The sequence below is a fragment of the Anabrus simplex genome, chromosome 7 (genome assembly GCF_040414725.1).
Source record: "Anabrus simplex isolate iqAnaSimp1 chromosome 7, ASM4041472v1, whole genome shotgun sequence".
Lineage (NCBI taxonomy): Eukaryota > Metazoa > Arthropoda > Insecta > Orthoptera > Tettigoniidae > Anabrus > Anabrus simplex.
In genome coordinates, this window is record NC_090271.1 from 294,026,728 (window position 1) to 294,040,478 (window position 13,751).

The 13,751-nt window shown below is 38.7% G+C and overlaps 1 protein-coding gene across 1 annotated transcript in view; it reads right to left on the bottom strand.

Annotated features, from left to right (window-relative positions):
• Positions 1-12,181, bottom strand: part of LOC136877587 (fatty acid synthase) — a 426,680-nt gene extending 414,499 nt beyond the window's left edge. Inside the window, exon 1 of the mRNA XM_067151746.2 lies at positions 12,119-12,181. The gene's annotated coding sequence lies outside the window, so the exon portion shown is untranslated. The remainder of the gene's footprint in view (positions 1-12,118) is intronic.
• Between the last annotated feature and the right edge of the window lie 1,570 nt (positions 12,182-13,751).

The following is a 13,751-nucleotide window of genomic DNA, read 5'->3' on the forward strand; positions in this document are numbered from 1 at the left end:
ATTTGACCAGTTAGAAATATCCAACCTTCGCAGTTTTGACATAAGAGATCTTCAACCTTTATTGCCATTTCCTTATGCAAGGCCTTTCTCTCCCATTGTACTTGTAGGTTTTTAGTTTACGTAGGGCTGAGAAACTTCTCTCTGTAGAGGCTGTCATGACTGGCAGGGTGGCAAATATTTGTAGCAATAGTCTAATATTGGGAAAGAAGAAGAAGAAGAAGAAGAAGAAGAAGAAGAAGAAGAAGAAGAAGAAGAAATTTGCATGGTGCTTTAGGTTCTTTTTAAACACAACACAATATGGTATTTTTTGCAGCATTTTCCACAGAGTGAATATATGCAATTCTCATGTGTGGATGGAATTTCTTATTGATACATAACTTGTGGTGATAGCCATAAATGGCTAGTCTTGTCATTGTGTCTCTTTGTTCCTTGTTAGTGTTTGTCCATGATCTGTCTTGCATTGCATCGGTACTGTAAAATTTCAAGTCGATGTCCATTCGTTTTCTTTGTCTACCAGCTAGAAGTGCCTGGTAAGCATCAGTAGAGAGCAGCTTGAGCTTATATCTGATGTCCTCTATGAAGAAGGTCTCTCTTGCTAATTCATAGGCAAGTCTTGATGCTGCATACTTCCCTATTCACAGGCAGTGCTTTATGAACCTTGCTTTCACCTTTTCAATTCTCTTGAGGTTTTTGTACGTTAGATTTTCCCATATTAGTTCTATGCCATATGTTATTATTGGTGTTATTGTGGCATTGAAAAGTGTCATAGCTGTATTCAGCGATAAGCGGTCAAGGTTCTTGAGTCCACATATGTTTTTAATAGCCATTGTTGTCTTTTCTTCTACGTGGTAGCTGAATGATCGATCCGTTGTCTGCAGGGTGATGCCTAGGTATTTAAATTTATTAACCACTTCCATCTCTTCGTTGTTCAATAATAGCATGTCCTTTGATGATGCTGTTCCCCCTTTCCTGAATGTCATCTGTGCTTATTTCTTCATGTTTATCTTAAAACCATTCTCCAGTGCCCATTTTTCCAGGGCTTTTAAAGTCGTCTGTGATTCCTCTTTGTTGGGGCCCGCTATGACCATATCGTTGGCGTACATCAGGAGGGTCATCTCCATTGTATTTCGAAGGATATTGGTGATATTAGCTTTGGCTATATTAAACAGTGTTGGACTGATGGAATCCCCTTGCAGTACATCATTTGTCTGCTTGATTTTGTTAGACGTTGTTATGCCATCATTTACTACAATGTTGTTGTATGTCAAGATGTCTTCTATTATTTTACTAATGTAGTGTGTCTTTCCAATCATGTCTGCAATGTTTTTCAGTAGTTGTTTCCTGTGTATAAGATCAAAAGCCTTTTTGTAATCAATGAAGAGTGTGTACTGTAGTATTTCCCCTTGGGCATTTTTGGTGCTGATTCTATCTCGTTCAGAAGATATTTTACAGCTTGTGTTGTGTTTCTACCCTTCCTGAACCCGAATTGGCAATCTGGTATTTTTGGGTCTACTTCCTGTTCAAGCCTCTTCGTTAGTATTTTAGTATAGATTTTGAAGATATTATTCTCCAGTGCTATTCCTCTATATGAATTTGTGTCATTTTGTTTCCCCTTTACCTTTGTATAGCATTTTTATCTTTGCAGTTCTCCAGTTTTCTGGTAAATAATAATAATAATAGTAATAATAATAATAATAATAATAATAATAATAATAATAATAATCGTATGGCCTCAGCTACCGTGTGCAGACATTTCAATTTGACGCCATCTGGCTGTCTGCTCATCAATTTCGACGTTCCGTTTTACTCTAGGCCCCCACTAGATGGCAGACCGAGTAAACCGAAACTCTCTTGGGCGTCTATGGCTGAGATTTAATTAATTTTGTCGGGTAAACACCAAATGTGTGACCAGAGATCTTTTACATGCCGACATCGTACGACATGGAGTGTCGAATGGACTTTTTTCCGCCCTTCAAAAATCCGACTACCTCTGCCGGGTTTGAACCCGCTATCTTGGGATCCAGAGGCCGACACTCTACCGCTGATCCACAGAGGCAGCTAGTTTTCTGGTACTGTCCCTGATTGCAAGCATTTGTTGAAGAGATTGGTCCATAGAAGAAGTAGTATTTTCAGTGAGTCTTTTAAGATTTCCATGCAAATATTATCTGGTCCAGGGGTTTTTCTACTTTTTTCTTTTGTGATGATGTCTGTGATCTCTTCTGGTGTTATCGGTAGTGGATTTTGAACCCATTCCTCAGTTATGCCTCTGCACACAGCTACATTAATGGTTCTGTTGATTCAGTATTTTCTTGAAGTGTTCCTCCCATTCTTTCATCGGTATATCTGTGGCTTGTGTTGCATTTTGTTTCCTCAGGGCAATGAATGGGTCTTTCTTTGCTGCTCCTGCGATTCTATTAGCTTCTTCTTCCATGAATGCAGTTTTTGTTTCCTTCAAAAATTGCTTGTAATTTCTCCTCTTAGTTGCATAGATTTTCAGATCTTCATCTCTTCCTGACATTTTGGTTACATATGATGCTTCTAGTGTTTCTGTATGCATTTTATAACATTTTTCATTAAACCAGGGCTGAGCTCTACATTGTCTTGGTGGAATAAAAGCTTGTTGAAGTATGTTATTGATTTGTTCTAATGCTCCATTTGTGTTGCCCTCATCTATGAGCTGCATTGAAGTTTCTATTTGCATCTCGTTTTGTTTGAGAATATTTATATCAATTTTTCTTGATGGTCTGTCATTGGTGATCTTAGTCATGTATTTTGCCTGCATATTTTCTATTTCAATGTAGTTTCAATGGGAATATGTTTTCTGTTTGGTGCTGCAGAAAACGACCATAAACCTTCTTGGGCCAGTTTTCGAACATATTTTCCTCTATAAAATACTAAATCAATTGAGCTGGTGCCATTGTATGCGAAGTATATTCTGAGTTCTGAGTTGTTTACAAGTTTGAAGCCTTCCTCACTTAGTGTTTCCAGAATCAGTTCAGTTTTGTTACTGATTTTATCTATTCTGCAATTAAGATCTCCTGCTAAAAGAACTGACTCATCATGTTTCACCTCCATCAATCCTTTCATTAGGTGCTCCATTGCATCTTCCGTTGTCCAGTGTGGAGGCATGTACAGGTCTACTGTTGTGAGAAGTGTTGTTCTTGTTATTAGCAAATTGTCTTCTTTCATAGTGCTGGTTATCTTTCCTATAGTCAGTTTGGAAAAAAAGGAAACACCTCCCTGCGGCCTACCTTCAGTAGACTTCGCGAATGAATGTGTACTGTAAAATCCTTGGATGTGTACTAGTTCTAAGAGGAAAGTCTCTGTTGCAATTATAATATCCAGGTTTATAAGTATCTCGTGGGGAATATGTATCAAGGCATTTCTTGCACTTTCCGTGTTCCATAGTAGTAGTCTTAGCTGTGTCGTTTGATTAGTGTTGAGGCGGAAATTCCCAATCATTTCTTCCTTGGTTTCACATGAAGCGAAATTGTCTGAATACTATATCTTTTGGCCAGAAGTCTGCTCTATATACAAGATCCATATATTTGTATGGTATCCCTACCTCGAAGGATTCCCTGTTGCCAACCGTTCTGAGTTCTTCACATTCTGTCTCCCCTTCTATTTTGTTTTTCTCTAGATATTTCTTTATTGATTCTGTTGAAGTTCCCTTGCTTGTTCAACCAATAAATAGCCAGACTTTTCGGTCCACAGCCCTTAACTCGTAGCTATAATCCGGTTTAGTTCCTATGGTTTTATCTGCTTTTCGTATCTGTCTCTTTCGTATCTCGGTCCTATCTCCTACAGTGTCCCAGTCATTCTTCTGTTGTGTAGAAATTTCCTGTATAAATTCACTTTGGTTCATATCACCTTCTTTGTCTTGATCATTAGGTAATTTAATGGTGTCTCTTCTCTGTTTGTCTCTGCTTCACCATTTTGATTTTCTACATTTGGACTATTTTCGGCGTTTCTAGTCGGTTCTTCATTCTCCACCCTGTTTGGTATGTTTGGTGCTTCTCGTCTTGCAGTTATTCTTGGGAGGCATTGGTCAAACTCCATCTTTATGGCTATTTGGATCTCTTCTCTCATTATTATTCCAGAATTTGCGATCATGTTGCTCATTACATCATGGATTTTTTGCATGAGTTTCGTCATTATTCGATCCAGCGTCAAACCGCTGAGCATGAAAATCTTGAAAGTTTAATAAAACTTTAATAAAAGTTTTAACTTTTAAATGTAACTAGAGGGTAGGGTGGGTGGTGGTGGTGGTGGTGGTGGTGGAGGGGGTTATGCCCCCTTTAGTCCTTCCTGGGATCTGCCTCTGTTCTTAACATAATGTGATTAGCCTATATGTACACATTCACATACCGTCCTAGGAGATCACTACAATGCTTATCGGTGGTCTGGCAGAAGGTTACACTTGGCAGTTGTATTTCATGTTGGCACCACTACAAAAAGTAAATGAGGAATGTCACCCATTAATCATGATGACTAACCCACTACTTTTAATTTGGATGTAGTTATAGGCCTACATTTCATACACAGTAGTTCATATTCAATTTTGTGTAGTGCTTATAAATTTTTTTTCTAAAAACAGGTATAAATGTATGTGAAACATTATAAAAAGGGAGGAAGGTACTCTAGTTCCAATTAAAAAGAATATTACTTTTACAAATGCAGGGAAAGAAGTCAGTGATCCAGAAGAAGTTGCAGAAATCTTTAGTAACTATTTTCTAGAAGCAGTTTTGAGATTAAAGGAAAATTTTCAAACATCAGTGACAAGAACAAACTTGAATACAGTTCATAGGAATGTATCATACGTGTTTCTTACTCCTGCGACTGAGCAAGAGATAGAGAAGATAATAAAACAGATGGGTGAAAAGAAGTCTTCTGGTTTAGATGGTTATTCAAACTACCTTATTAAATGCTGTTACCAATACGTTATCAAGACTCTCTGTTATTTGATAAAATGTGTCACTAACCACTAGTAAATTTCCAGACAAATTCAAGGTTACCAAAGTTGTTGGGATAATAAAAAGGGTAGTGAAGAAGATGCTGGTAACTATAGGCCTGTCTGCCTCCCCTCTGTATTCTCCAAAATACTGGAAAGAATTATGTACGATAGATTATTATCATTTATAGAGAAGCATAATATATTAGCAGGTTGCCAAAATTGCTTTCATAAAAATAGAGGTATTTTCTTAGACTTAACAAAAGCTTTTGATATAGTTGATCACAGCTTGCTTTTAGAAAAGTTATACATGTTTGGAGTTCAGGGAATGGCCTATAACTGGTTCAAATAATTTTTAGGGGGTAGAAGACAGATTGTTGAAATATCGTATACCGGTACTGATTTGAGAAAAAATGAAATTAAGCATGTGTATTCCTGTGCCTGAAACATCGATCATGGTGTTCCACAGGGGTCAGGTTTAGGACCATTGTTATTTTAAGCATTTATTAATGATATAGTCCAAATTATCGATAATATTCAAGGAGTGCAATTAACTTTGTTTGCAGATGATATTAGTGTTTTTGTAGCTGATGAAAGTTCTGAAGGGTTAGAATTAAAGACAGGCAATATAGTGAGTAATATCCTGAGCTGGCTTGAAGATAATAAATTAATCTTAAGTAAACAGAAAACTTCTGTGATTAGATTTCACCATAAGATTAATCTAAATATGGAAATTCATCCAATATCATTTGGAGAGACCACAGTTGAGTACTCATCATCAACAAAGTTTCACGGCTTGTGGACGGATGAATCATTAACCTGGGAAAAACATACAGAGTTTATAGCGAAAAAGCTTCCGTAGAATTTATTTCATGATAATATCTTTGAAAAATAGTTTTAATTTAGAGGCTTGCTGAATAATGTATTTTGCATATGTCCATCCCATACTAACCTATGGATTCATTTACTGGGGGAATTCACGATATAGAGAAGTCATCTTTAAGTTACAAAAGAAAATAATTAGAGGAATGGCTGGTGTCGGCAGGAGGACAAGCTGCAAGAAATATATTTTAACTTTATTTTATTTTACCATTGCCTAGCCTTTATATCTTCCCTACATTTATATATATGAAGGAGAATGTAAACAGTTTCACCATAAACTCAGATGTGGGTACATAGGTTTAATACTAGGTATAGACTCAGTCTGCACATAGAACCACATAAAACTAAGCTTTATGAATCAAGTTTGAGTTATGCAGGAGTACATTTATTTAATAAATTGCCAGACTTCATTAAGCATATAAAACCATGTTCAAAATTTAAGAAAGAATTTGTTTCTAACCATTGTTTTTATTCTATTGAAGATACTTAGCTCTTGAAAATTAACTTATATATTGCCTTTTTTATCTGTGCTTCTTTACCCCATTCTATATTTATCTTTATTTCTCATGGCATGTATATTAGGCCTTACTGTTTTATCCTTTGTTACTGTAAATATGATGATTGATGTGTCCCATATCACTGTATGATCACTTGGATGAAATAAAATACAATACAATGCACCTTTTATTTACTTACAAGAATGTACGAATTTAAGTTAATGTAAAATTAAAGCTAGCTGCAAAATAGTGCTGAACTATTTTCATTTGATTGCTGTTGGCAATATGGCTAGTATAGTGGTGCCATCTATAAGTAGCTTGACTACTAAATTTGTGCATTGCCATTTTGCCTGTTGACACTAGTACATTCTCAGGTTTGGTTTGCATGGGTATGGTAGTACCATAATTTCTTCGTGAGATAATTACGACGGTTTTTTTTTTAACTAATGCAGTGCGATGTCACGGAAATGACGATGACATAGTGATGAATCGCGAAGTGATAATTCTTTGCACCGCACGTGTCCCTTAATACAGACATCATCACGTAGTTGCTCTAGGGAGCCGATGTTACTTGCTTCGCACTGGACGGGTGCTGGTCACGTGACAACAGAGCAGCGGGCATGCGGGTTGCATATCGTGACCGTACTGTACTAACCGCTCAGAAATATTACCATATAAACAGCAGCTTTTATAATAATAATAATAATAATAATAGTATAATCATATGAGACGAACAGGACATAGATTACGGAGTATAACAGGACAAGAAAATTATTCATTGACAAAGGAAATATACAGCGGTGTGCAATATTTCCTGAATAAATACATTTTCACGATTAACTGAAGCTTTGGGACATGTACATTTACCGAAAGTAAATACAATTTATGTGAATTGTACATATTCTTTGCACTTTCATTAACATACATTTCAATATTTGTATGACATTTATGACTATGACAACAAATTAAACACACGAAATGAAACATATCAGTGGTGGACTCCTCCTTCACGGGACCTTTGGGCTCATTTAGACAGTACTGTGTCAATGTTTGGTAACGGTACTATTGTTTACGTACTGGCAAGTCGCAAAATACATTTCAAGTTTTCATCTGTGAGCCTACTTCTGTGTCTAGATTTACAAATCTTCATTAATAAAAACGTATGTTCACAAAAATAACGTAAGATCATCCGAATATACTTACAGTATGAGCATTAAATGTGTACACTCTATGAAATCTCTCCCGTGGAGAACGAACATAAAATTCAGTCAAACTGTTTGTATTTGCAAACCTGTCTTTCATTTGAGTATCGCACTGAAAGTCAATCAGTTCAAGCTGCAGTTCTGGTCTAACAGTTTGCACATCCGCTGAGAAGGGAATACCGAACACCTGCAGGTCCTTTTCTAACGCCTGAATATCGTGAAACCTACTCTCATAGTGATATTAAAACCTCTTTATATTCTTCTAATGTTTTTTAAAATGTGATTCCTTATTTCATTACATATTACACATTTTGCTGTGTTATTTTCTTGAACTAATAAATACTCTTCTTCCCAAGAAGGTTTGAAACTTGGTGGCGTCGATGGCCTACGCTGTGCTGAAATCTCTTCCATAGTAAATGCAAAATTACCCGACTAGAGTTGAACGTCGTGGTGTGAGGATAAAGACAGAAACACACTAGTGTCACCTCTCCAGAGTTCACGCGTATCGTGTCGCAATCTAACCTGTCTAGAAAGATGTGCTCTACCTTTGCGCCACTGGCCTGCAGTACGTACTACGTCATGCACTTCCCCTACTTGATCGCTAAGCTGCTCTTTTTCCTCAAGAGCGGGGAACAAACTGGCTCCGAAGGCATTTCGCTCTCGATTGACAATGCCTGCCTTTAGTCCTGCATGTGAATTAGTGCGGAGAACTCACGAGTTTTACAAGCGGGAAAGGGAATTTTTACGCATTTATGGCCGTCACTCTGTTCCTAAAGATCAAGAAACTGCGTAAATTTAGTACCTACCATTTCTCTACACCGATGTTTCACTCAGAACACTGGCTATATAAACTCAAAATATACGGTCTTCGATAGTAGATGGACAATTTTAATTCACTCACTAATGCACGTTAAAAGAAGTCTGTCTGTTTTGTGACAAGGCAAGTAACTCCGTTAAAGCAAATTGCCACCACACATATGTAAGCTACGACTATTTTATTACGCATATTCCCGAACGCAGGACAAACAGTAACTCTTTTAGAAAATCCACATGTACTAAATATTTCCTAATTCGCCAGATAGCTTCCTCACTCACAACTAAATGCTATTACAAATCAAACTATTGATATATCGTAATAAAACCATAATTCAAAAATGTTGTATATTACCAGCTAAAAGTGTCGTTTCTTCGTACGGACTTATAGCCAGCTTTACATGGCGTGATCTCGAGAGTCGAGTGGGCATAACCTACATATTTATGTACTGCTTTTTAGTAATTTGTTTTATGTCGCACCGACACAGATAGGTTTTATGGCGACGATGGGATAGGAAAGGGCTAGGAATGGGAAGGAAGTCGCCGTGGCCTTAATTAAGGCACATATGGGAAAGTGGAGTCATATCTGTAGATTGGAAAACTGCCCTGATTCATCCACTGCATAAGAAAGGTGACAAGATGGATCCAAACAAGTACCGAGGGATTTCTCTTCTGCCAATAGCATACAAAATTCTTTCACGTGCTCTGCTTACTAGATTGGAACAACAGACAGAAGATAAGATCGGCGAATACCAGGTAGGCTTCCGTCCACATCGATCGTGCGTGGAACAGATCTTGAACCTGAAGATGATACTGCCAGTCAAACCGTACAGCGGTCACTTTCGTACATTTCAAAAAAGCATACGACTCAATAGACCGTGGTACCCTGTTCAATGTCCTTCGAGAATACGGTGTTGATAACAAAACAGTCACGTTAATCCAACAAACCTTAACAGATATAGCCTCTAAGGTGAAGTTAATGGATGAAATCTCTGCACCCTTTGAAATAAAAACAGGCGTTAGACAAGGTGGGCGATTGTCCCCACTTCTGTTCAACCTAGTACCGGTACTGGATAAGGTCATTAAAACATGGGAGAAAGAAGTACCCGGAATAAACATGGGAACCAAAAGTAAATGGATTAACAATAAATGCCTTGCATTTTCTGATGATCTAGCAATAATTACTCGGACTCCCGAAGAAGCCAGGCACGCCATCGAGAAGCTTCACGACATTGAAATAAAACTGGTCTCCACACCTCCTATGAAAAAACGCAATACATGGACTCCAAGTGCACACACCTAACATCACTAGCGACCAAATATGGCACCATTTTACAAGTCAAACAATTCCCGTACTTGGGTAAAATTATTGGTAATTCAGGCAACGAAAAAGCAGACAACAAAATGCGCGCAGAAAAACTACGTAAAGCATACCTAATCACCTGGAACTTCTACAATAAGAAATCAATATCCATAAAAGCCAAACTTCGACACTACCACACTGTTGTCCTCCTTGAGGCACTCTACGCAACTGAGACATCATCACTCACCATTAACATCAAGGACATTGAGAAAATTGAACGGCAGATATTGAGGAAGATATTCGGGCCCAAGTTTCAAGAGGGTATATGGATGCGAAAAAGCTCGGAAGAACTCTATTCATTAACTGAGCGATTCAGTTCAGTCGCACGCAAACGGCGCATGAAATTTTATGGACATTTAGCACGAATAGATGACTCATGACTGACTAAGAAAATATTTCTTATTATCAATGGAAACCGACAAACCAAAGTTCGCTGGCTAGTGGATGCACAAAAGGACCTCGCAGAAGTCGACGTTGATCCAATGGCAACCACAAGGAATACATACACACAAAAGATCAACAGCCATAAATCTGTACCCAAGAATCCATCTGAGAAAAGCTTGAAACTCAAAAACTCAAAAACTCATGGACACAAGAAAGACGGCAGGCCCATAGTGAAAGGATGAGGCAGTTTTGGGAAGATACGAAGAACAAGAAGATGAAGAATACCAGTGCTATTTAATGGTTCCACGTGCTCCTTAAGGGGCTATATAATAATAATAATAATAATAATAATAATAATAATAATAATAATAATAATAATAATAATGTCCGCCTTTGTGGTGTAGTGGTTAGTGTGATTAGCTGCCATCCCTGGAGGCCCGGGTTTGATTTCCGGCTCTGCCACGAACTTTGAAAAGTGGTACGAAGGCTGGAACGGGGCCCACTCAGCCTTGGTAGGTCAACTGAGTAGAGGGGGTTCGATTCCCACCTCATCCATTCTCGAAATGGTTTTCCGTGGTTTCCCACTTCTCTTCCAGGAAAATCCCGTGATGGTACCTAACTTAAGGCCATGGCCGCCTCCTTCCCTCTTCTTTGTCTATCCCTTCCAATCTTGCCACCCCTCTCAAGGCCCCTGTTCATCATAGAAGGTGAAGGCGCCTGAGCGAGGCACTGGTCCTCATTCTCAATTGTATCCCCCGACCCAAAGTCTCACGCTCCAGGACACTGATTTTGAGGCGCTAGAGATGGCACCCCTCGCCGAGTCCGAGGGAAAACCAACCCTGGAGGGTAAACGGATTAAGAAAGAAAGAAAGAAAGAAAGAAAGAAAGAAAATAATAATAATAATAATAATAATAATAATAATAATAATAATAATAATAATAATAATAATAATAATAATAATAATAATACTTACTGGATTTCTATAAATATATGCTACTCTTTGTGAGGTCTGTGGCTCGTGTTAATAAATTCTAATCTTAAATAGGGCCAAATGATCAACGGTAGTAGAAGTGCCCCGTATTTTCGCGCTTTTAATCTAGTCACCCTATATTCGCATAATATAACTGCACACTGTTAGTCCGGCTCCTTGGCTGAATGGTCAGCGCAGTGGCCATCTGTTCAGAAGGTGCTGGGTTCGATTCTCGATCGGGATGAAAATTTTACCTGTAGCTCGCGAACTGGGTGGTTGTGTTCGTCTTAAGACACGTCTTCATTTACATACAACACATCACACTGGAAACAATTGTGAAAACATCTCTCTACGTACGGTTGGCATTAGGAAATGCATCCGGTCACAAAAATCGGCTAAGTTCATACAAAAATACTGAACTCGTGTAACAGGGAAAATGTCAGTAAAGATAATAATAAAAATAATAATTTGAATACACAGTCTTAAAATTTTGGTAAGAATAAACCAAACAAACAGGATGACGCTACATTAAAGTTGGAGATATTGATATGGGTCTTGGCCTCCAAGTGACCAAAGCTCAGGACTCAGCTCGAAGGCCTGAAAATTACGGGCTGTCGCATGGTCACCGCGATGAATTTTCTCGGTCATTATTCTTAGCTTTCTAGATCAGGGTCGCTATCTCAACGCTAGATAGTTTCTCAATTATTCTCACATAGGCTGAATGGACCTCGCACCAACCCTCAGATCCAGGTAAAAATCCCTGATCTAGCCGGAAATCGTGGAAGATGCAGACTTGCTTCCCCTAGATCGCGGGTCCGGCGGGATAATTTGGTAAGGGTTATATTGACATTTTAGACGTACGAATATAAACTGTATTGTCTTGATTAGAATTTAACACTAGTAAATATACTTCCTGTTGATATATAGAATCGCTTTCCACTGTAACACAACGTGAAACAAGTGCGCATATTCTTCTTCATAAACGGCTCTTGCAATAGACTTAAATTATATGTTACTTTTCCCGATTTACATGCGGAATAATGATGTACTGTTACCTTCTGTTAATTCCACGCTGGAGAACCACTCACCCACACTTCAAAGTAATCTACTGGGCCTCCAAGGACATATCCACTGGTTTTTAACCTGTACGCTGCGCCATCTACACTACCGCAGGACGTCACAGGAATATGCTAATGTGTCCGACGGTGTTTGGATTTAACAAGGAAATTAGCTGTAATGAAACACTACTTATGTTTCATATTGATGAGCTTCCGTCACACATACATTTGTTATCTGCCAAATAGGAACACGCGAGCTCAGTTTGTCAGAACGAATAGTTAAATTTTTTATTCGCTTTACGTCGCACCGAGCCGGCGCCGCAGTTAGCGTGCCTGCCTCTTACCCAGAGGTCGATTCCCAGCCATGCCAGGAACTTTTACCTGGACCTGAGGGCTGGCTCGAGGTCCACTCAGCCTACGCGATTACAATTGAGGAGCTATCTGACTTTTAGATGGCAGCCCCGATCTAGAAACCCAAGAATAACGGCCGAGAGGATTCGTCGTGCTGACCACACGACACCTCATAATCTGCAGGTCTTCTGGCTGAGCAGCGGTCACTTGGTAGGCCAGTGCCCTTCGGGACTGTTGCGCCATGGGGTTTGGTGTTTTTATGTCGCACCGACACAGATGGGTCTTATGGCGACGATGGGCTAAGAGTGCCCGTGGCCTTAATTAAGGTACAGCCCCAGCTTATATACGTGGTGTGAAAATGGGAAACCACGGAAAACCACCTTCAGGGCTGCCGACAGAACGAAATTAAAGTAGGATATACTGATATAACCTTAGGATTTAGATGTTAGAATATAACCACGATATTCTGTGGAAGTTATGCCACAAGCAATAATAATTTGATTACCGATAATAATAATAATAATAATAATAATAATAATAATAATAATAATAATAATAATAATAATAATAATAATAATAATGGAACGTTTTATATTCTAAGAAACTTGAAAATATTTATTATGTAGTACACATCTGAAAAATATGTAGGCCTATACAAGTTATAAACATATTTTGTTCTAATATTACGAAAGTTTAAGAGCCTCCGTGGATCGGGTGGCAGCGCCCCGGCCTCTCACCGCTGGGTTCCGTGTTTCAAATCCCGGTCACTTCATGTGAGTTTTGTGCTGGACAACGCGGAGGCGAGGCAGGTTTTTCTTCGAGTACTCCGGTTTTCCCTTGTCATATTTCATTCCAGCAACACACTCCAATATCATTTCATTTCATCTGTCATTCATTTATAATTGCCCCAGAGGAGTGCGACAGGCTTCGCCAGCCGGCACAATTCCCATCCTCGACGCTAGATGAGGCTTCATTAATTCCCTTCCTGACCCGGTCGAATGACTGGAAACAGGCTGTGGATTTTCATTACGAAAGTTTAAAGTATGTATTATTAAAGGGCATTCATAAGTCATGTCGAGGCAGTGGTGCTTAAAATACCGGCATCTCGGTATTGTAGTGAATATCGAAGACTTTTTCCAAGTTTTCCACCACAAACAGTGTCAATTGTTTCGGAACAATGCACTATAACGGGAGAAGAATCGTCCAATGTCACAGAAAGGTAGTCTTGCAAATGTTATGAAAGATGTCACTAAAAATGAAAATCTACAACTTGTTTTCC